Source organism: Musca autumnalis, unplaced genomic scaffold (assembly GCF_047663935.1).
Source record: "Musca autumnalis isolate F117 unplaced genomic scaffold, ASM4766393v1 scaffold_2, whole genome shotgun sequence".
NCBI classification, from domain to species: domain Eukaryota; kingdom Metazoa; phylum Arthropoda; class Insecta; order Diptera; family Muscidae; genus Musca; species Musca autumnalis.
This window is the reverse complement of record NW_027411755.1, coordinates 186,535,378-186,560,132: the sequence shown is the minus strand read 5'-3', so window position 1 is coordinate 186,560,132 and position 24,755 is coordinate 186,535,378. Positions and strand designations below refer to the sequence as shown.

At 28.4% G+C, this 24,755-nt stretch overlaps 1 protein-coding gene and 1 long non-coding RNA gene across 2 annotated transcripts in view; both read left to right on the top strand.

Annotated features, from left to right (window-relative positions):
* LOC141395024 (uncharacterized) overlaps positions 1-9,851 on the top strand; it is a 70,398-nt gene extending 60,547 nt beyond the window's left edge. The window contains exon 4 of the transcript XR_012410534.1: positions 9,734-9,851. The gene's annotated coding sequence lies outside the window, so the exon portion shown is untranslated. The remainder of the gene's footprint in view (positions 1-9,733) is intronic.
* An 8,675-nt stretch (positions 9,852-18,526) lies between these two features.
* LOC141395023 (uncharacterized) lies at positions 18,527-24,525 on the top strand. Its single transcript, XR_012410533.1, has 2 exons — positions 18,527-20,691; positions 20,824-24,525. It is a non-coding gene; the product is annotated as an uncharacterized lncRNA (long non-coding RNA).
* The last annotated feature ends 230 nt before the right edge of the window (positions 24,526-24,755 follow it).

The window sequence follows — 24,755 nt, the reverse complement described above, 5'->3', positions numbered from 1 at the left end:
GATACCGTTCTATGGGAGCTGTATCAAAACATCGATCTATACCTTCACATTTCTGGCGGAAAGTTTTTAGACTCAAAGAAGACTAAATACCAAGCTCCCTATATATCGCTAAGATAATGTGGCTAAAACCTTCAAAATACCGAAAATTAAGAGGTACCTGATAATTCTATACTGATAATTCTCTTCAGGAATATTTTATAACCCCATGGAAGACTAAATAACAAATTTCATTCTTTCGGTGGGATATTAACGTCACAACATTCAGAATTACGAAAATCGGGAGGAACCGTTCTATGAGGCCTATATATAATCGTGGGCTTATACCGACGAATTTAAGCCATTTCGGTGGTATGTTGTGGCCACAACCTTAAAAATACCGGAAATAGGGAGGTATTGTTCTGTGGGGGCTAAATGCAGGCTTGGACCTGTACCCACAAATTTCTGGGGGAAATGTTTATACCACCATCGAAGACTAAGTACCAAATTTCAGCTATTTCGGGGTAATATTAAGGTCACAACCTTCAAAATATCGAAAATCGGGAGGTACCGTTCTATGGGGACTATATTAAGGCGTGGAAATATACCGACAAATTTCATATGGATAGTTTTGTACCCCCAAAGAAGACTAAATACCTAATTTCAGCCATTTCGATGGATTATTGTGGCCACAACCTACAAAATACCGAAAATCGGGAGGTACCTTTCTATGGGGGATATATGAAGGTGTGGACCTATACCGACAAATTTCATATGGAAAGTTTTATAAGCCCAACGAAGACTAAATATCAAATTTTAGCCATTTCGTTGTAATAATAATACTAAAACCTTCAAAATACCGAAAATCGGAAGGTACCGTCCTATGGGGGCTATATGAAGGCGCGGACCTATACCTTCAAATTTCTGGGGGGAAGTTTTATATCCCCAACGAAGACTAAATTTCAGTCATCTCGGTGTGATAATGAGGCCAAAACCTTCAAAATACCGAAAATCGGGAGATATCGTCCTATGGGGGCTATATCAAAACGTGGACCTATATAAACATGTTATGGTCAAAATGTTTCTTAGCCTCTGGAAACACAAAATACAAAGTTGCAACCGATTCTGTTGTCAAATAGGACTAATACATTCAAAATATATTAAAATGACGCGTACTTTATATGGGACGTTATATGGGGGCTATACCAAAACGTGGACCTATATAAACCAACTTTGGTAGGAATGTTTTTTTGGCCTCTGGAGACACAAAATACCAAATTACAACCAATTCGGTGGTAAAATGGGACAAATATCTTAAAAATTCCTTAAAACGACGACGCGTCACGCGTCATTTTGTATGGGGGCTATACGAAAGCGTGGACCTACATAGCCCACTTTCAATACCAAAAGTCCTACGTACAAATAATAGATTTTCCCAAAATTTCATCCACCTACGTCAATCTGTTCGGACGCTAGAGTGATTTCCACAGACGGACAGACAGACAGACGGACAGACGGACATTGCTATATCGATGTAGAATTGCACGCTGATCAAGAATATATATAGTTTGTGGGGTCTACAATTATTATTTCGAGTAGTTACAAACGTAGTGACAAACTTACTATACCCCCATCCTATGGTGGAGGGTATACAAAAATTACGATACAAAAAATAATTTATAAATCCACGTTTACAAATAATTTTAAAAATAAATTAATAATCCATTCTTAAGAATAATTTACAAATATAAACAAGTAAAAAATCGTTAAGTTCGGCCGGGCCGAACTTTTTATACCCTCCACCATAAAATAGTCTTAATTAAAATGGAATAATTAGGGTCCTTTCACAATTTTAGGTGGAACAACTTTTCGACAGTGGATAGAAGCCTACTGCCTTCCACTATTGCTTAATTTACACTGTGAACACAAATGTTGGGGCAGAGATAATTCCTTTTGGAGATGAATGCCATTGGTGTGTGTATATTAAAAACCCCGAAGGACAGATGCGCCGTGAGTCGAAGTTGCGTGTTATGGCGTGATGAAGTTTTTGCAAGAGACCCTGTAAGCCATCATGAATTAGCATTATATCTTTGTTCGTTGTTTTTGTAGAGCACTTAAGCAACAGCGAACAAAGATATAACGCTAATTCCTGATGGCCCACAGGGTCTCTAACAAAAATTTCATCACGCCATATCGCGGAAGTTCGACTCACGACGGATCAGTCCTTCGGGTTTCATAATATACTCACCAAGGCCTTTCTTCCCCAAGAGGAATTTTCCGTGCCCCAGATTTTCACCTCCATTTTGTTGCACAGTGTTATCTAATCTAATCTAAAAAATATGTTCAGCTAGGTGAAAGGTACCACCTACGGTACTATATCAAAAAGTCAACCTATCTTTAAATTTTTTGGCGGAAAAGTTTTATAGCTGCAGGGAACTTCAAGACTCAAATTGAGGGTAGTTTCATCGAAACAACGTAGACCCTTTAAAAAGTGGACCCATGTTGACGAATTTTAGTGAAGAAAGTTCGTGACCACTGAAAATTCCCGAAAATCGGGAGGTACAGTTATTTGGGGAGAAATACCAAAACATGGACCTATATTGACGATTATTTTTTAATAGACAAAATTGTAGCTAAAATTCTCAAAATACCGATCATTACAGCTAGTACGGTTAAAAACTGCAGCTAAAATTCTCAAAATACCGAAAATTGAGAGATACCGTTATATGGGGGCTATACCAAAACTTGGACCTATGTTAACGAAGTTTCGTTGGACATGTTTTATGACTACTGAGAACTTCAAATGTCAAATTACAGCTATTTCGGTTAAAAACTGTAGCTAAAATTCTCAAAATATCGAAAATCGGGAGGGACCGTTATATGGGGGCTATACCAAAACATGGACCTATGTTGACGATGTTTGGTGGAGATGTTTAATAACCGCTGAGCACTTCAAATATCAAATTGCAGATAGTTCGGTTACAAATTGTGGCTAAAATTCTCAAAATACCGAAAATCGGGAGGTACAGTTACATGGGGGCTATACCAAAACATGGACCTATGTTGACAATGTTTGGTGGAGATATTTCATGACCACTGAGAACCTCAAATGGCAAATTACATGTAGTTCGGTTAAAAATTTTAGCTAAAATTCTCAAAATACCGAAAATCGGGAGGTACCGATATATGGGGGCTATACCGAAACATGGACCTATGTTGACGATGTTTGGTGAAGATGTTTAATGACCACTGAGAACCTCAAATGTTAAATTGCAGATAGTTCGGTTACAAATTGTGGCTAAAATTCTCAAAATACCGAAAATCGGGAGGTACCGTTATATGGGGGCTATACCAAAACATGGACCTACGATGACGTTGTTTGGTGGAGATATTTCATGACCACTGAGGACCTCAAATGGCAAATTACAGCTAGTTCGGTTAAAAATTATCGCTAAAATTCTCAAAATACCGAAAATCGGGAGGTACCGATATATGGGGGCTATACCAAAACATGGACCTATGTTGACGATGTTTCTTGGAGATATTTCATGACCACTGAGAACCTCAAATGTCAAATTGCAGATAGTTCGGTTAAAAATTGTGGCTAAAATTCTCAAAATACCGAAAAACGGGAGGTACCGTTATATGAGGACTATACCAAAACATGGACCTATGCCCATATCCTTTGGGATATAAGTTTGTTGATCACTAGGAACCCTAAGTGCCAAAATATAGCTAATTCGGTTTGCAAATGTGGCGAAGAACGTCAAAATACCTCAAATCCGGAGGTACCGTTATATGGGGGCTATACCAAATAGTGGACCGATATAGCCCATCTTCGAACTTGACCTGTGCCTATGGAAAAAAGACTCTCGCGTGCAAAATTTCAGCACTCTATCTCAATTATTGCGGACGCTAGAGTGATTACAGCAGACGGACAGACGGACATGGCTAGATCGTCTTAGAATTTTATCCTGATCAAGAATATATACTTTATAGGGTCGCAAATGATTAGTTCGATGTGTTACAAACGCAATGACAAACTTAATATACCCTCCATACTATGGTGGAGGGTATAAAAATCCACGATTAAATAAATAATATAAAAATCCACGCTCAAAAATATAAAAAATCAACTACCAAAAAAAATATTTCAAATTCGATTAAATATATGTAAAAATCCACTCTTATAAATAAAAAAATCAACGGTTAAAAATATAAAAAATCCCAAAAATAATTTAAAAATCCACGCTTAAAAATATAAATAAATATCCAGGATTAACAAATAATTAAAAAATCCACGCATAAAAATATAAATAAATATCCACGATTAACAAACAATTTAAAAATCCACGTTTAAAAATATAAGGTAAATTCACGATTAAATAATTTAAAAATCCACAATTAAAAACATAAAAAATTAACACTTAAAAATATTTTTTTAAATGTAACATATCCACGATTAAAAAACAATTTAAAAATCTCATGATTAAAATACAATTTAAAAATTCGCTCTTATATTAAAAAATATATAAAAAAATGCGTGCATAAAAATTATTTTAAAATCCACGCTTAAACAATAATATTGAAAATATAAAAATCCACTATTAAAACAAGTGAGAAGAGGCTATAGTCGGTACGGGGCCGACTATGTGATACCCTACACCACTACCTCTGTGAATAATCTTTTCACTCGAAAACATTTCGTTTATGGAGTTTTCACCTATCTGGCTTTTATACCAAATGACTTAAAGCGAACTGAACCGACATAATTAATATTTAATTTTATATTTGACTACTGTCGACATCACCAACATCAATAGGCTTCTATCTCTGTGAGAAACGTTAGTGATGATCCGATCAAAATTCCGACTTGTAGTGTGATTGCAGAAAAAGTGGAAAAAGGGATGCATTAACGACTATTGCGATATCTCTATTATTTGACTACCTACGGCAACCTACTTTGCATAATTTCAAATATGGGATTTTCTACTTTCTAGTCAGGCTTTGCTTTTAGAAGGTCCCCAACCAAAGGTGTGATATCCGTCATTACTATTAAAATCGCAAAAATGAGAAGTTGGTTTTTATTAGCGACTTCTGCGATATCTTCGTTGTTTGACCACCCACGACAACCTACGTTACATCGTTGTAAAGGTGATATTTTCTACTTTCATTGCCAGGTTTTGCTTTTTGTAGACCCCTTATAGACGCTGAGATATTTGCTTTGGAATAAAATGTTGACTTTTTCTCCAAATAAAGTTTTTGCTCATTCCGACCCCTAAATATTATCCGACCATCATCAAAATCCATAGGCTTCTTCCTCTGTGAGACCCTCATTAACCCACGAAATTTCGTGACGATCCGATCAAAATTGCGCCCAGTAGCGTGATTTCCAAAAAAATTGAAAAATGGGATGTATTATCGAATATTGCGATATCTCCGCTATTGGTCACCTACGCCGACCTAGTTTGCATCATTGTAAAAGTGGAATCTTCTACTTTCATAGTCAGCTTTGCTTTTGGAAAGTATCCAACCAAAGCTGTGATATTCGTCATTATAACTAAAATCGAAAAAATTAAAATTTGGGTTTAATTTGAGACTATTGTGATATCTTCGTTGTTTGATTACCCACGAGAACCTCCTTTACATCGTTAGAAAGGTGATATTTTCTACTTTCATTGTCATGTTTTGCGTTTTGTATACCCCTTATAGGAGCTGAGATATTCGCTTTGGAAAAAAACGTTGTCTTTTTATCCACATAAGTTTTTTGCCCATTCCGACCCCTAAATATTATCCGACCATCACCAAAATCAATAGGCTTCTTCCCCTCCGGGACCCCCATCAACACCCAAAATTTTGTGACGATCCGATCAAAATTGCGACCTGTAGCGTGATTACAAGATTTAGATGGACAGACGGACAGACGGACGGACGGACTGACGGACGGACACACATAGCCAGATCGACTCAGCTCGTCGAGACATTCATTTTGATATATATAAGTATGGGTCTACGACCATTATTTCGATGCGTTACAAACTTTTTGGCCAAAACCAACTTATAATACCCTCCCCACATAGTGGTGTAGGGTATAAATATTAATAACATATAAAAAAACCAACGCTTGAAAAATAATTTTAAAAATATTAAAAGTCGATGCTTAAAACATAATTATTAAATATAAAAAAATCAAAGCATGAAAAATAATCTAAAAAATCCACACCTTAAAAATTATTTTAAAATCCATACTGCAAAAACTAATTTTAAAAACCCAAGTTAAAAATAAAAATTTAAAAATCCAACCCTTAAAAAATTACTGCGAAAAATCCACTTTAAAAAAATTAAAAAATCCACGTTAAAAATTGATTAAAACAATTTAAAAAAAAAATCCGCCCTAAAAAATAGATTAAAACAATTTTAAAAAATCCATGCCTTAAAAATAATTATAAAATCCGCACTGAAAAAAATATAATTTTAAAAAATCTATGTTAAAAAATAGTTAAAAAACGTTTCTAAAAAATTCACACCTTAAAAATAATTAAAAAAATCCATGCATTAAAAATAATTTTAAAATATCCAAGTTAAAAAATAGGCAAAAAAGAAAAAATCCACGCCAAGTTCAAAAATAGTTTAAAAAAATTAAAAAATCCAAGCCAAGTTAAAAAATAGTTTAGAAAAAAAGAAAAACTCCACGCCAAGTTAAAAATTTTATAAACATTTAAAAACATCCGCACTTTAGAAATAAAATAGTTAAAACAATTAAAAAATCCACATAAAAAAGTTAAAAATTAAAAAATCCACGTTAAAAATAGATTAAAACAAATTTAAAAAAATCTGCGTTAAAAATAGATTAATACAATTTTAAAAATCCACGCCATACAAATAATTATAAAATCCGCATTGAAAAAAAATAATTTAAAAAAATCCAGGTTAAAAAATAGTTTAAATTTTAAAAATAAATATTTTAAAAAGTCAACCATAAAAATTATTTAGAAAATAATTAAAAAATCCACGCCTTAAAAATAATTCTAAAAAATCCACGTTAAAATATAGTTTAAAAAATTTGAAACTCCACGCCATAAAAATAATTTTAAAAAATCCACGTTAAAAATCCTTTTAGAAGATTTTACAATTAGTTATGAAAACCAAACTAAAAATAATTTAAAAAAAATTAAAAATTCCACGCCTTAAAAATGATTATAAAATCCTCACTGAAAAAAAATCATTTAAAAAAATAAAAATATTTAAAATCCACAGTAAAAAACATCGTTTTAAAAAATCCACGTTAAAAATTAATAATAATTATTAAATCCACACTAACAAAATAATTTTAAAACATATATTTAAAAAAAATTAAGCCTTGAAAATAGTTTAAAAATCCACGCCTTAAAAATAATTATTAAATCATTACTAAAGAAAATAATTTTAAAAAATCCACGCCATAAAAATAGTTTGGGAAATTCCACGTTAAAAAAAGTTAAAAAATTTTAAAAATCCAAGCCTTGAAAATAGTTAAAAATCCACGGCTTAAAAATAAATTGGGAAAATCTACGTTAAAAATAGTTAAAAAATTTAAAAAATTCACGCCTTAAAAATAATTTTTAATTAACAAATATCCACACTAACAACATAATTTTAAAAAACCCAACTTAAACATTAGTGTAAAAAAAATTTAAAAAATTCACGCCTTAAAAATAATTATAAAATCTACACCAAAAAAATTATTTTAGAAAATCCATGCCTTAAAATATTAAAAAATAGTTTAAAAAAATAGTTAAAAAATTAAAAATTCACGAATTAAAAATAATTTTAAAAAATCCATGTTAAAAATAGTTTAAAAAACATTTTGAAAAATCCAAGCCTTAGAAATAATTTTCAAAAATCCACGTTAAAAATAGTTAAATATTTTTTTTAACAATTCATGCCTTCAAAATAATTTAAAAAAAAACCCACGTTAGAAAATAGTTTGAAAAATAATAATAAATAATCCCCACCTAAAAAATAATTTAAACAAATTCAAGTTAAAATCCACGCCTTAAAAATAATTATAAAATCCACACTGGAAAAATAATTTTAACAAATCCAAATTAAAAATATTTTAAAAATCCACGGCTTAAAAATAATTATAAAATCCGCACTGCAAAATAATTTAAACAAAACGAAGTAAACAAATAAATTAAAAAATCCAAGCCTTAAGTAAAATTTTAAGATCTACACTGAAAAAGTAATTTGAAACAATACAATTTAAAAAAATTAAAAAATCCAGTTTAAAAATAGTTTAGAAAATCCACGATTTAAGAGAATAGAAAATTCTCGCTTAAAAAATAATTAAAAAAAACACGAATAACAACAATTAAGAAAATCAACGCTTGTAAATAATTTTAAAAATCCTCGCTTTAAAAATAATGAACAAAGTTCCTGCTTAAAAATAAATAGAAGAATCCACCCTAAAAAAGTAATTAAAAGAATCCATGTTAAAAATAATTTAAAAAAAAAATCCACGCTAAAAACTAGTTTAAAAATCCATGCTAAAAAATAGTTTTAAAAATCCACGCTTACAAACTAATTTGAAATATCCATTCTCAAAAAATCCACCATAACAAATAACTTTAAAAATTCACTCTTATACACATAATTTAAAAATAATTAAAAAACACGTTAAAAAGTTTAAAAAATTCCATACTTAAAGATGAAACTTAAAAAATCCGCCCTTAACAAATTAACTTCAAAAATCCACGCCTGAAATAGTTTTAATAATTTTAAAAAATATACGCTTAAAAAATGATTTATAAAATCCACGATTAAAAAAAATAATTTAAAAATCCGTGTCAACTTTTTATTATTATTATTATTATAGATAAAAACCCAGCACATGCGAATTAGGAACGTTCATTGGTATCATTTATACCCTATGTCACTTATATGTATAGAACAAATACCCCATTAAATATCTAACAACACGCAACAACATGTTTACTCATTTATTCAAAATGCGGAATATTGAAAATGCAGGCACAAAAGAAATTCTGTCTGTTTGTGTCGGCTAGAATTTTCAACGCAATTTGTTTATCATTTGTTCCTCTGTTATTTCGTCAGAATTTGAAATGCATTCACCACTGTGAATGGCGTTGTTCTATTCTAAGAATTCCTTCTTCGCTACCTCATATGTGTGCATTAATATGTATCCAACCTCGTGCCAGGCCAATGTCAATGGGCTGCATGCAGATGATGTTGATTGAGTGTGAAACAAAGAACTTATAATTTATGCCTTTCATTAGCAATGGCGATGGTTGGTGGTGGTGGCGATGGCGATGGCGGTCAATGTCCGCGACACAAGTGCATTGCCATTAATTTGGATGAAACAGATATTTAATATCTATATTTTGTCCAATAGCTAGGAGGCGTCAAGCATATGAGATTACAACAATGTTATGTTTACAAAAAATGTCAAAAAGTTTTTTTCTTTCTGAAAAGAAAAGTCAAGGTGGGCAGATGTTTTTTTATGGAAATTTGATGCTGAATGGGGGGTATTAATTTCACACATGATCTCTATGTGGTCCTTTATCGCATGATGAACAAATGTGAGCATTCTATGCAAAAACCTTTGGAAAACTAGACTTAGAGTTGTGGAACATGCAAATGTTGTGGAAACTATCACAACTTTGCTTGAAATGTTAAAAATTAGTTTATCATTGTTTTCGAAATGCATTCTTTCCTCGCCACTTACCATGTACTTTTGTTAATTTGTTTTTTACAGAGACAAACAACAACATTAAAATAATAATAATATAAAACTTCATGGAAATTTCATGCCAAGCATCAAACGGATGGTGAAACTTCATCTTCTTCATTGGAAATCAAAACTACTGAAGAATCTACCAACGCCATGCAAATGTGTTGTTGCAGAAGCTGAAACAACCTTCAAAACACAAAGTAAAATATACCTCGCAATGAACTCATTGTTGTTCCGCTTTTCCAGTGCCAGTATCCTTCAAGAATTCTTGGGCCTCTGGTTTTTTGTTTTTGTCTTCATTCTAGATTTTTTGTTGCGGTAGAGGTTTTTTAATTACAACAAAACCCTACAGTAAGCAAGGTGGATTTTAACCGACGATTTTTAAGCAAAAAAAAAACACATTAGGCATGGATTTTTTTACTTTTTTTCAGCGTCAATTTTTTAAACATCGATTTTTTAAGCGTGGATATTTTAAATTATTTTTAAGCGTGGGTTTTTTTAAATTATTTTTAAGCGTGGATTTTGTTAAAATTATTTTTAAGCGTGGATTTTTTAAAATTATTTTTAAGCGTGGATTTTTTAAAATTATTTTTAAGCGTGGATTTTTTAAATTATTTTTAAGCGTGGATTTTTTAAAAATATTTTTAAGCGTGGATCTTTAAAAATTATTTTTAAGCGTGGATCTTTAAAAATTATTTTTAAACGTGGATTTTTTTAAATTATTTTTAAGCGTGGATTTTTTTAAATTATTTTTTAAGCGTAGATTTTTTTAAATTATTTTTAAGCGTGGATTTTTAAAAATTATTTTTAAGCTTGGATTTTTTTAAATTATTTTTAAGCGTGGATTTTTTTAAATTATTTTTAAGCGTGGATTTTTTAAATTATTTTTAAGCGTGGATTTTTTTAAATTATTTTTAAGAGTGTAATTTTTAAAATTATTTTTAAGAGTGTAATTTTTAAAATTATTTTTAAGCGTGGATTTTTTAAAATTATTTTTAAGAGTGTAATTTTTAAAATTATTTTTAAGCGTGGATTTTTTAAAATTATTTTTAAGCGTGGATTTTTTATAATTATTTGTAAGTGTGGATTTTTTAAAATTATTTTTAAGAGTGTAATTTTTAAAATTATTTTTAAGCGTGGATTTTTTAAAAATATTTTAAAGCGTGGATTTTTTAAATTATTTTTAAGCGTGGATTTTTTAAAATTATATTTAAGCGTGGATTTTTTAAAATTATTTTTAAGCGTGGATTTTTTAAAATTATTTTTAAGCGTGGATTTTTTAAAATTATTTTTAAGCGTGGATTTTTTAAAATTATTTTTAAGCGTGGATTTTTTAAAATTATTTTTAAGCGTGGATTTTTTAAAATTATTTTTAAGCGTGGATTTTTTAAAATTATTTTTAAGCGTGGATTTTTTAAAATTATTTTTAAGCGTGGATTTTTTAAATTATTTTTAAGCGTGGATTTTTTAAAATTATATTTAAGCGTGGATTTTTTAAAATTATTTTTAAGCGTGGATTTTTTAAAATTATTTTTAAGCGTGGATGTTTTAAAATTATTTTTAAGCGTGGATTTTTTAAAATTATTTTTAAGCGTGGATTTTTTAAATTATTTTTAAGCGTGGATTTTTTTAAATTATTTTTAAGCGTGTATTTCTTAATATATTTCTAAGCGTGGATTTTTTTTAAATTATTTTTAAGCGTGGATTTTTTAAAATTATTTTTAAGACTGTAATTTTTAAAATTATTTTTAAGAGTGTAATTTTTAAAATTATTTTTAAGCGTGGATTTTTTAAAATTATTTTTAAGCGTGGATTTTTTAAAATTATTTGTAAGCGTGGATTTTTTAAAATTATTTTTAAGAGTGTAATTTTTAAAATTATTTTTAAGCGTGGATTTTTTAAAAATATTTTAAAGCGTGGATTTTTTTAAATTATTTTTTAGCGTGGATTTTTAAAAATTAGTTTTAAGCGTGGATTTTTTTAAATTATTTTTAAGCGTGGATTTTTTTAAATTATTTTTAAGCGTGGATTTTTTAAAAAATTTTTTAAGCGTGGATTTTTTAAATTATTTTTAAGCGTGGATTCCTTAAATTATTTTTAAGCGTGGATTTTTTTAAATTATTTTTAAGCGTGGATTTTTTTTAAATTATTTTTAAGCGTGGATTCCTTAAATTATTTTTATGCGTGGATTTTTTTAAATTATTTTTAAGCGTGGATTTTTTTAAATTATTTTTAAGCGTGGATTTTTTAAAATTATTTGTAAGCGTGGATTTTTTAAAATTATTTTTAAGAGTGTAATTTTTAAAATTATTTTTAAGCGTGGATTTTTTAAAATTATTTGTAAGCGTGGATTTTTTAAAAATATTTTAAAGCGTGGATTTTTTTAAATTATTTTTTAGCGTGGATTTTTAAAAATTAGTTTTAAGCGTGGATTTTTTTAAATTATTTTTAAGCGTGGATTTTTTTAAATTATTTTTAAGCGTGGATTTTTTAAAAAAATTTTTAAGCGTGGATTTTTTAAATTATTTTTAAGCGTGGATTCCTTAAATTATTTTTAAGCGTGGATTTTTTTAAATTATTTTTAAGCGTGGATTTTTTTAAATTATTTTTAAGCGTGGATTTTTTTAAATTGTTTTTAAGCTTGGATGTTTTTTAAATTATTTTTAAGCGTGGATTTTTTAAAATTATTTTTAAGCATGGATTTTTCAAAATTGTTTTTAAGCATGGATTTTTTTAAATTATTTTTAAGCGTGGATTTTTTTAAATTGTTTTTAAGCTTGGATGTTTTTTAAATTATTTTTAAGCGTGGATTTTTTAAAATTATTTTTAAGCATGGATTTTTCAAAATTGTTTTTAAGCATGGATTTTTTTAAATTATTTTTAAGCGTGGATTTTTTTAAATTATTTTTAAGCGTGGACTTTTTTTTTTTAAGCGTGGATTTTTTTAAATTATTTTTAAGCGTGGATTTTTTTAAATTATTTTTAAGCGTGGATTTTTTTAAATTATTTTTAAGCAAGGATTTTTTTAAATTATTTTTAAGCGTGGATTTTTTTAAATTATTTTTAAGCGTGGATTTTTTTAAATTATTTTTAAGCGTGGATTTTTTAAATTATTTTTAAGCGTGGATTTTTTTAAATTATTTTTAAGCGTGGATTTTTTTAAATTATTTTTAAGCAAGGATTTTTTAAAATTATTTTTAAGCGTGAATTTTTTAAAATTATTTTTAAGCGTGAATTTTTTAAAATTATTTTTAAGCGTGCATTTTTTAAAAATTATTTTTAAGCGTGGATTTTTTAAATTATTTTTAAGCGTGGATTTTTTTAAATTATTTTTAAGCGTGGATTTTTTTAAATTATTTTTAAGCGTGGATTTTTTTAAATTATTTTTAAGCAAGGATTTTTTAAAATTATTTTTAAGCGTGAATTTTTTAAAATTATTTTTAAGCGTGAATTTTTTAAAATTATTTTTAAGCGTGCATTTTTTAAAAATTATTTTTAAAGCGTGCATTTTTTAAAAAAATGTTTTTTAAGCGCGTATTTTTAAAGTTTTTTTTAAAAAATGCAGTTTGAAAAATTATCTTTTAAGCGTGCATTTTTAAAAATTATTTTTAAGCGTGCATTTTTTAAAAATTATTTTTAAAGTGTGCATTTTTTAAAAAATTTTTAAAGCGTGGATTTTTTAAATTCTTTCTTAAGCGTGGATTTTTTAAAATTATTTTTAAGCGTGGATTTTTTAAAATTATTTTTAAGCGTGGATTTTTTTAAATTATTTTTAAGCGTGGATTTTTTAAATTATTTTTAAGCGTGGATCTTTTAAAATTATTTTTAAGCGTGGATTTTTTAAATTATTTTTAAGCGTGGATCTTTTAAAATTATTTTTAAGCGTGGATCTTTTAAAATTATTTTTAAGCGTTGATTTGTTTAAATTATGTTTTAAACGTGAATTCTCTTAAATTATTTTTAAGCGTGGATTTTTTTAAATTATTTTTAAGCGTGGATATTTTAAAATTATTTTTAAGCGGGAATTTTTAAAATTATTTTTAAGCGTGGATCTTTTAAAATTATTTTTAAGCGTTGATTTGTTTAAATTATGTTTTAAACGTGAATTCTCTTAAATTATTTTTAAGCGTGGATTTTTTTAAATTATTTTTAAGCGTGGATATTTTAAAATTATTTCTAAGCGGGAATTTTTAAAATTATTTTTAAGCGGGATTTTTTTTTAAATTATTTTTAAGCGTGGATTATTTAAAATTATTTTCAAGCGTGGATATTTTAAAATTATTTTTAAGCGGGAATTTTTAAAATTATTTTTAAGCGGGAATTTTTAAAATAATTTTTAAGCGGGAATTTTTAAAATTATTTTTACGTGTGGATCTTTTAATATTATTTTTAAGCGTTAATTTGTTTAAATTATTTTTAAGCGTGGATTTTTTTAAATTATTTTTAAGCGTGGATTTTTTTTAAATTATTTTTAAGCGTGGATTTTTTTTAAATTATTTTTAAGCGTGGATTTTTTAAAATTATTTTTAAGCGTGGATTTTTTTAAATTATTTTTAAGCGTGGATTTTTTAAATTATTTTTAAGCGTGGATTTTTTAAAATTATTTTTAAGCGTGGATTTTTTAAAATTATTTTTAAGTGTGGATTTTTTAAAATTATTTTTAAGCGTGGATTTTTTAAAATTATTTTTAAGCGTGGATTTTTTAAAATTATTTTTAAGTGTGGATTTTTTAAAATTATTTTTAAGCGTGGATTTTTTTAAATTATTTTTAAGCGTGGATTTTTTTAAATTATTTTTAAGCGTGGATTTTTTTAAATTATTTTTAAGCGTGGATTTTTTAAAATTATTTTTAAGCGTGGATTTTTTTAAATTATTTTTAAGCGTGGGTTTTTTTAAATTATTTTTAAGCGTGGATTTTTTTAAATTATTTTTAAGCGTGAATTTTTTTTAAATTATTTTTAAGCGTGGGTTTTTTTAAATTATTTTTAAGCGTGGATTTTTTAAAATTATTTTTAAGCGTGGATTTTTTAAAATTATTTTTAAGCGTGGATTTTTTAAAATTATTTTTTAGCGTGGATTTTTTAAAATATTTTTAAGCGTGGATTTTTCAAAATTATTTTTAAGCGTGGATTTTTTAAAATTATTTTTAAGGGTGGATTTTTTTAAATTATTTTTTAGCGTGGATTTTTTAAAATATTTTTAAGCGTGGATTTTTCAAAATTATTTTTAAGCGTGGATTTTTTAAAATTATTTTTAAGGGTGGATTTTTTTTAAATTATTTTTAAGCGTGGATTTTTTAAAATTATTTTTAAGCGTGTATTTTTTAAAATTATTTTTAAGCGTGGATTTTTTAAAATTATTTTTAAGCGTGGATTTTTTAAAATTATTTTTAAGCGTGGATTTTTTAAAATTATTTTTAAGCGTGGATTTTTTAAAATATTTTTAAGCGTGGATTTTTCAAAATTATTTTTAAGCGTGGATTTTTTAAAATTATTTTTAAGGGTGGATTTTTTAAAATTATTTTTAAGCGTGAATTTTTTTAAATTATTTTTAAGCGTGAATTTTTTTAAATTATTTTAAAGCGTGGATTTTTTTAAATTATTTTTAAGCGTGGATTTTTTTAAATTATTTTTAAGCGTGTATTTCTTAATATATTTCTAAGCGTGGATTTTTTTTAAATTATTTTTAAGCGTGGATTTTTTAAATTATTTTTAAGCGCGGATTTTTTAAAATTATTTTTAAGACTGTAATTTTTAAAATTATTTTTAAGAGTGTAATTTTTAAAATTATTTTTAAGCGTGGATTTTTTAAAATTATTTTTAAGCGTGGATTTTTTAAAATTATTTGTAAGCGTGGATTTTTTAAAATTATTTTTAAGAGTGTAATTTTTAAAATTATTTTTAAGCGTGGATTTTTTAAAAATTATTTTTAAGCGTGGATTTTTTAAAAATATTTTAAAGCGTGGATTTTTTTAAATTATTTTTTAGCGTGGATTTTTAAAAATCAGTTTTAAGCGTGGATTTTTTTAAATTATTTTTAAGCGTGGATTTTTTTAAATTATTTTTTAGCGTGGATTTTTAAAAATTAGTTTTAAGCGTGGATTTTTTTAAATTATTTTTAAGCGTGGATTTTTTTAAATTATTTTTAAGCGTGGATTTTTTTAAATTATTTTTAAGCGTGAATTTTTTAAAAAAATTTTTAAGCGTGGATTCCTTAAATTATTTTTAAGCGTGGATTTTTTTAAATTATTTTTAAGCGTGGATTTTTTTTAAATTATTTTTAAGCGTGGATTCCTTAAATTATTTTTAAGCGTGGATTCCTTAAATTATTTTTAAGCGTGGATTTTTTTAAATTATTTTTAAGCGTGGATTTTTTTTAAATTATTTTTAAGCGTGGATTCCTTAAATTATTTTTAAGCGTGGATTTTTTTAAATTATTTTTAAGCGTGGATTTTTTAAAATTATTTGTAAGCGTGGATTTTTTAAAATTATTTTTAAGAGTGTAATTTTTAAAATTATTTTTAAGCGTGGATTTTTTTAAAATTATTTGTAAGCGTGGATTTTTTAAAAATATTTTAAAGCGTGGATTTTTTTAAATTATTTTTTAGCGTGGATTTTTAAAAATTAGTTTTAAGCGTGGATTTTTTAAAATTATTTTTAAGCGTGGATTTTTTAAATTATTTTTAAGCGTGGATTTTTTTAAATTATTTTTAAGCGTGTATTTCTTAATATATTTCTAAGCGTGGATTTTTTTTAAATTATTTTTAAGCGTGGATTTTTTAAATTATTTTTAAGCGTGGATTTTTTAAAATTATTTTTAAGACTGTAATTTTTAAAATTATTTTTAAGAGTGTAATTTTTAAAATTATTTTTAAGCGTGGATTTTTTTAAATTATTTTTAAGCGTGGATTTTTTTAAATTATTTTTAAGCGTGGATTTTTTAAAAAATTTTTTAAGCGTGGATTTTTTAAAAAATTTTTTAAGCGTGGATTTTTTAAATTATTTTTAAGCGTGGATTTTTTTAAATTATTTTTAAGCGTGGATTTTTTTTAAATTATTTTTAAGCGTGGATTTTTTTAAATTGTTTTTAAGCTTGGATGTTTTTTAAATTATTTTTAAGCGTGGATTTTTTAAAATTATTTTTAAGCATGGATTTTTCAAAATTGTTTTTAAGCATGGATTTTTTTAAATTATTTTTAAGCGTGGATTTTTTTAAATTATTTTTAAGCGTGGATTTTTTTAAATTATTTTTAAGCGTGGATTTTTTTAAATTATTTTTAAGCGTGGATTTTTTTTTAAGCGTGGATTTTTTTAAATTATTTTTAAGCGTGGATTTTTTTAAATTATTTTTAAGCGTGGATTTTTTTAAATTATTTTTAAGCAAGGATTTTTTTAAATTATTTTTAAGCGTGGATTTTTTTAAATTATTTTTAAGCGTGGATTTTTTTTTAAGCGTGAATTTTTTAAAATTATTTTTAAGCGTGAATTTTTTAAAATTATTTTTAAGCGTGCATTTTTTAAAAATTATTTTTAAAGCGTGCATTTTTTAAAAAAATGTTTTTTAAGCGCGTATTTTTAAAGTTTTTTTTAAAAAAATGCAGTTTGAAAAATTATCTTTTAAGCGTGCATTTTTAAAAATTATTTTTAAGCGTGCATTTTTTAAAAATTATTTTTAAAGTGTGCATTTTTTAAAAAATGTTTAAAGCGTGGATTTTTTAAATTCTTTCTTAAGCGTGGATTTTTTAAAATTATTTTTAAGCGTGGATTTTTTAAAATTATTTTTAAGCGTGGATTTTTTTAAATTATTTTTAAGCGTGGATTTTTTAAATTATTTTTAAGCGTGGATCTTTTAAAATTATTTTTAAGCGTGGATCTTTTAAAATTATTTTTAAGCGTTGATTTGTTTAAATTATGTTTTAAACGTGAATTCTCTTAAATTATTTTTAAGCGTGGATTTTTTTAAATTATTTTTAAGCGTGGATATTTTAAAATTATTTTTAAGCGGGAATTTTTAAAATTATTTTTAAGCGTGGATCTTTTAAAATTATTTTTAAGCGTTGATTTGTTTAAATTATGTTTTAAACATGAATTCTCTTAAATTATTTTTAAGCGTGGATTTTTTTAAATTATTTTTAAGCGTGGATATTTTAAAATTATTTTTAAGCGGGAATTTTTAAAATTATTTTTAAGCGGGATTTTTTTTTAAATTATTTTTAAGCGTGGATTATTTAAAATTATTTTCAAGCGTGGATATTTTAAAATTATTTTTAAGCGTGGATTTTTTTAAATTATTTTTAAGCGTGGATTTTTTTAAAATTATTTTTAAGCGTGGATCTTTTTAAATTATTTTTAAGCGTGGATTTTTTTAAATTATTTTTAAGCATGGATTTTTTAAAATCATTTTTAAGCGTGGATTTTTTAAAATTATTTTTAAGCGTGGATTTTTTAAAATTATTTTAAGCGTGGATTTTTTTAAATTATTTTTAAGCATGGATTTTTTAAAATCATTTTTAAGCGTGGATTTTTTAAAATTATTTTTAAGCGTGGATTTTTTAAAATTATTTTTAAGCGTGGATTTTTTAAAATTATTTTTAAGCGTGGATTTTTTAAAATTATTTTTAAGTGTGGATTTTTTAAAATTATTTTTAAGCGTGGATTTTTTAAAATTATTTTTAAGCGTGGATTTTTAAAAATTATTTTTAAGTGTGGATTTTTTAAAATTATTTTTAAGCGTGGATTTTTTAAAATTCGTTTTTAAGCGTGGATTTTTTAAAATTCGTTTTTAAGCGTGGAGTTTTTAAAATTCGTTTTTAAGCGTGGAGTTTTTAAAATTATTTTTAAGCGTGGATTTTTTAAAATTCGTTTTTAAGCGTGGAGTTTTTAAAATTCGTTTTTAAGCGTGGAGTTTTTAAAATTATTTTTAAGCGTGGATTTTTTAAAATTCGTTTTTAAGCGTGGAGTTTTTAAAATTATTTTTAAGCGTGGATTTTTTAAAATTCGTTTTTAAGCGTGGAGTTTTTAAAATTATTTTTAAGCGTGGATTTTTTAAAATTCGTTTTTAAGCGTGGAGTTTTTAAAATTATTTTTAAGCGTGGATGTTTTGCAATTATTTTAAGCGTGAATTTTTTAAAATTACTTTTAAGCATGGATTTTTTTAAATTATTATTAAGCGTGGATTTTTTTAAATTATTTTTAATCGTGGATTTTTTTTTTAAATTATTTGTAATCGTGAATTTTTTTAAATTATTTTTAAGCGTGGATTTTTTAAATTATTTTTAAGCGTGGATTTTTTTAAATTATTTTTAAGCGTGGATTTTTTAAATTATTTTTAAGCGTGGATTTTTTTAAATTATTTTTAAGCGTTGATTTTTTTAAATTATTTTTAAGCGTGGATTTTTTTAAATTATTTTTAAGCGTGGATTTTTTTAAATTATTTTTAAGTGTGGATTTTTTTAAATTATTTTTAAGCGTGGATTTTTTAAATTATTTTTAAGCATGGATTTTTTTAAATTATTTTTAGGAGTGAATTTTTTAAAATTATTTTTAGGCCTGAATTTTTACAAAGTAATTTTATTTTTGCCTTATTTAGGCGAAGTTCATTTATAGTGAATTTTTTATTTAATTAATTAATTCTCTTTCCAGTTGAGTAGGTTTTTTCTTTAAATTATTTTTAAGCGTGGATTTTTTAAAATTATTTTTAAGCCTGAATTTTTAAAAATTATTTTTAAGCAAGGATTTTTTAAAATTATTTTTAAGCGTGAATTTGTAAAAATTATTTTAAGCGTGCATTTTTTAAAAATTATTTTTAAAGCGTGCATTTTTTAAAAAAATATTTTTTAAGCGTGTATTTTTAAAGCTTTTTTTAAAAAGGCCGTTTGAAAAATTATCTTTTAAGCGTGCATTTTTAAAAACTATTTTTAAGCGTGCATTTTTTAAAAATTATTTTTAAAGCGTGCATTTTTTAAAAACTATGTATTTTTAAAGCGTGGATTTTAAATATTATCAAATTTTTTTATGCGTGCATTTTTAAAAATTATTTTTATTTTTTAATTTTTCAAAATTATTTTTAAGCTTGGATTTTTAAAAATTAGTTTTAGGCGTGTATTTTTAAAATTATTTTTTAAGTGTACATTTTAAAAATTATTTTTTAACCGTGCATTTTTAAAAACTATTTTTTAAGCCTGCATTTTAAAAATTATTTTTTCAGCGTGGAATTTTAAAAATAGTTTCTTAAGCGTGGATTTTTAAAAAATAGTTTTGGGCTTGCATTTTAAAAATATTTTTTAAGTGATTCCAACATTCGACTATTACAAACATATTTAAATGTTTTCCTCACAACGCTGTTGCTTCAGTCTTCCATTTGTTGTTTTTTTCTGTTCCTTCCATTTCACTTCCTTGTTAGCCTTTATTATGACGTGCATACCATCATCAACTGCAACAGATTTTGATGGAAAAGTTAGTTATTGTTGTTGATGATGTGGCTTGCCGTGCACGCAGAAACATCATCAACAACAATTGTTGTAAAAACAACAAGTCGACAAAAACAACAATTTCAAAATTCACTATTAACATCAACAACTGCTGATGCAGCAAAAGCTACAGCCTTTGCTACTTCATTCAACATCAATGGTGGGTGGCATCATGAATATCATGCATTTGGAAGGGGGAGAAACGAAAAAAGAACAACTAACCAAGAACCTAACCAAACGTAAGCATCTATCCGAGAAAAAATCTGCCACTTTCATAGCTAGATATGTCCTTCCTTCCCACCTACCTATCTACCTAACGAAGACCATAGAATGAATGAAGAAATGAATGAAAGTGAGGTGTGAAAAAGAAAACAACTTGGAAGGTTAGGTCGACGAAGGTGATTGTGGTGCTGTTGACGCGTTGTGCAGCCATGATGCTGATGATGAACTGTTGGAATGCGAATGTTGCCTGGCATGCAAGCATGCATGACAATGTAATGATTTTATTATGAAGGTAAGATCCTAGTACTGCATGTGCCGCTCCCTATACAAATACATGTAGAATCTTATTGTTTTAGTAAACTCGAACACATACATACATGAACAACAGCAACAACAACTATGAATAAAGTTTTCTTCATTACAGTAACATTAGTGATGCCCATAGCTATACACACCACAAAAAAACAACAACAAGAACAACAAACAAACACAAATACATTCATTTGAAAAGTTTTTTGTGGCCACAAAAGATATTTAAGATCCTTTTGGTTTGTGGTGGTACACTGACACTGAGAGAATGTTTGGTAGCAACTTCAAGCACAATTAAGATAAGGTCAAGTTAGGCAAATATTTGCTCCAGCGACCGGCAATGGGCTCTTACTGAGAGCAAGTGAGCATAAATGACCTTTAGTTACTTATGTGGCCCTCTGCAGAACATAGAATAATAGAAGAAACATCACTCCCCAGGATATATGGGAGAGAGAAGCGAATACAAATAAAACGTTTGTTCGCATAGCCAATCCTCTTCAAACGTCAACCTCACCCACTGTCCACCTGAGACTTGGTGTCCTCTGTTCATGCAAACGACGCTCAGGCGACCGATCATGGGCGGTATAACCCTAAATGCAGCATACAAGAAATACCTGCAGCACATTACATTGGAGTTCTTTTTAGACTCCTTGCTCGATTGTGATGGTATCAAGCAATAGGGATGGCAGCGAAGGAGCCAATGGTATGGTATGGCCAACGGTGGAGCCCATGGGTCTTCAGAAGATCTACTATCAACAAACCCTTACCTAGAGGGTAGCTGGCAGCCCCAGCACTAGATGCGGATGCGATGGCGCAATCATCAGAAATCAGAAACATCAGCAAGCAATACAAGAACTGATAACCCTTCGATGACGATCTATGGATTTAAAACCCGGTTTATGATTGAAACATGGAATGTAAGAACACTCTCTAACACATCGAGACTCAACCAAGTCCAGAACGAAATGTCTAATTATTGTATAGACGTCCTTGGACTAAGCGAAGTTCGTTGGCTGAAATCTGGAACAATGTCACTCAAAAACGGATAAAACTTTATTTTCTCCGGGAATACCTCTAACAGAGTAAATGGAGTTGGTATAATCTTATCACCAAAAGCCAACAAAGCCATCCTAGGATATAAAGCCATATCCGAGCGAATCATCATGGCAAGGCTCAACTCAAAGTCCCGCAACATATCTATCTAACAGTGCTACGCCCCAACGGAACCCGATGATGATGATTCAAAAGATTTATTCTACTCTCAGCTTGACTCGGCTATAGCTCTCTGCCAAAGGGAGACATCAAGCTTATTATCGGTGATTTTAATGCCAAAGTGGGTTGTAATAACAGCAATTTAAGCACAGTTATGGGCACAGAAAGCCTTGGGAACGTAAGAAACGATAACGGCGATAGACTTGTCGAAAATCGTCATATAAATCATCTATTTATTGGGGCTCCAAGTTCGCCCATAAAAACATCCATAAATACACATGGGAATCACCAGATGGCCAAACGCGAAATCAAATCGACCATATCCTCATTAGTAAACTCTTTCTGGGCTCACTGATGGATGTCAAAACGAGACGCGGAGCGAATATCGACAGTGACCACATTCTGCTAGTTGCTACTCTACGTTTAAGACCGGCCGTTATAAATCGCCAAAAGCCCAACAAATTAAACCTCCTGCGACTGTAACCCGCAGAAACCCACAGATATAAGGTAGGCCTAACAGAAAAACTCCGGGGAAACAACATGATAAACACATGGGACGATATATCAACAACGTGCAGAGAAGTAGCAACGTCCGTCATTGGAACTGCGCAGCAACCTCAAAAACCATGGATCAATAACAAGACTCTCGATGCAATAAAACATCGCAAGCGATTACGCAACATTCTCCTAAGAGCCAAAAACAAATGAAGCCAAAGTACTAGCCAAATCGAACTATCGCTTTGCTGCAAATATTGTTAAGCGTTTGGCCCGTAGAGACAAACGTCTATATCTCAACAAGCTGGCTGAACAAGCAGAGCAGGCTTCTAATATTGGTAATATCATTAAGCAAATGAGTGGTAACAATATAAGACCTATAGCAGCAATCAAGGACGAAAATGGACGTGAACTAAGCAGCCTCGAGGAGCAAATAGACCGCTGGCGTCAGTTCTTCAGCACCGAGGAGCAGCTAATGTGTCTCAACCATATACTTCCACTCTGCACCGCAACCCAAGAAGAGACGTAAATACAGATCCTCCTACGTACAGAGAAGTAATTACAACCTTGAAGTCATTTAAATATGACAAGGCAGCTGGTCCGGACAGCATACCCTCAGAACTACTTCGGTATGGGGCAGAACCCATCGCTCAAGTTATTACCCCAATTATTAGAGACGTGTGGGAGACAAATGTCTTTCCCAAAGAGTGGAAGAATGGTACTATAGTAACTATCCCAAAAAAGGTGATCTCACCGAGTGCAAGAATTGGTGAGGAATTACATTATTAAATGCAATCAACAAAGTAATGGCTCAACTTCTGCTTCGGTGTATATCTCCTATGCTCGATTCGATTTTACGGCAGGAACAGGCGGGTTTTCGCCCTGGTCGATCGTGTTCAGATCATATCAACACCCTACGTATAATTATCGAACAGTCCGCTGAATTAAATTCATCGTTGTATCTCTTGTTCGTGGATTTTGAACGAGCCCTTGATACCGTCTGCCGAGATGCTATGTGGAGCGCCCTTATAAACAAAGGCATCCCTCTTAATCAAAGAACTTTATAGAGACGCCGAAATATCTGTCCGTTTCAACGGCAAAGAAAGCCTATCCTTCTCAACCTGCAAGGGCGTAACACAGGGCTGCCTCTTATCTGCCACGCTTTTTTTCTCATACTCTTAGATTCTGTTTTAGAAGCAACAAACGCCGAGGCTCCCTATGGAATTCGCTGGAATGTAAACGGTTTTCTTGGCGACATAGACTACGCAGATGACATCTGATTTTTCGCCCACAACTTCGACCACATCAGGGCTAAATTGTAATCGCTAACGCGTAACGCCTCCAAAGTCGGTCCAAAAATAAACACTAAAAAGACCAAGCTTATGAGAATAGGCTCAACATGTCAAACCCCACTCACAATAAACGGGCATACCATTAAAGAAGTAGAGTACTTTTGTTACTTGGGAAGCAAAATTACTAAAGACGGCGGATCAGAAGCAGACATCAGAGAATGCATAAACAAAGCAAGAAATGCTTTCCGTTCGCTCAACAAAGTCTGGAGATGTAATGCCATATCAACCTCAACAAAAACTAGGATATTTAACAGCAGCGTAAAATCTATCCTACTGTACGGCTGTACGACTTGGAGTTTCACGCAAGCGACGACTGGGAAACTTCAAGTGTTATCAACCTACGGGAAATTCTGAGAATCTTCTGGCCGAACAAAATATTAAATTCAGAACTACTGCTCCGAACTAACTGTAGCCCTGTTGAAATAAAAATCCGCAGGAGAAAATGGGTATGGTTAGGCCATATCTTACGCAGGCCACACAGTGACATTGCCAGAACCGTGTTAGACTGGAATCCGCAAGGACAACGAAAAAGAGGACGTCCAAGAAACAACTGGATTCGCTGTACCAAAAAAGAACTTGAGTCAATCCATATAACCTGGGGTCAAGCAAAATACCAGGCCAACGGTAGAACAAGATGGAGAGAGCTTGTCGATGCCCTATGTTCAACCTGAACTTTTTACATCTGTTTTGTATTTATATAATTAATGAACTTATATTATGTAAGACATACAGATATAAATAAAGGACATACTATATGGTAATATTCAAAAATGTTTTACAATCGTTGAAGTTGAGGTTCACCATTTCATAAGTCGCGAATTGTCAATATATTTTATACAATATGAATATATTTATATTAATTAAAGTGTTTTAGCCGGGGTCGCATAAAATGAACCATATAATTTATGTGGACGCTGTGTTGATGGCAATATTAAAAAATGGGTAAAAATGTCTTGAAGTTAACAAGTCTTTTTGTGTTCTTTCTTGA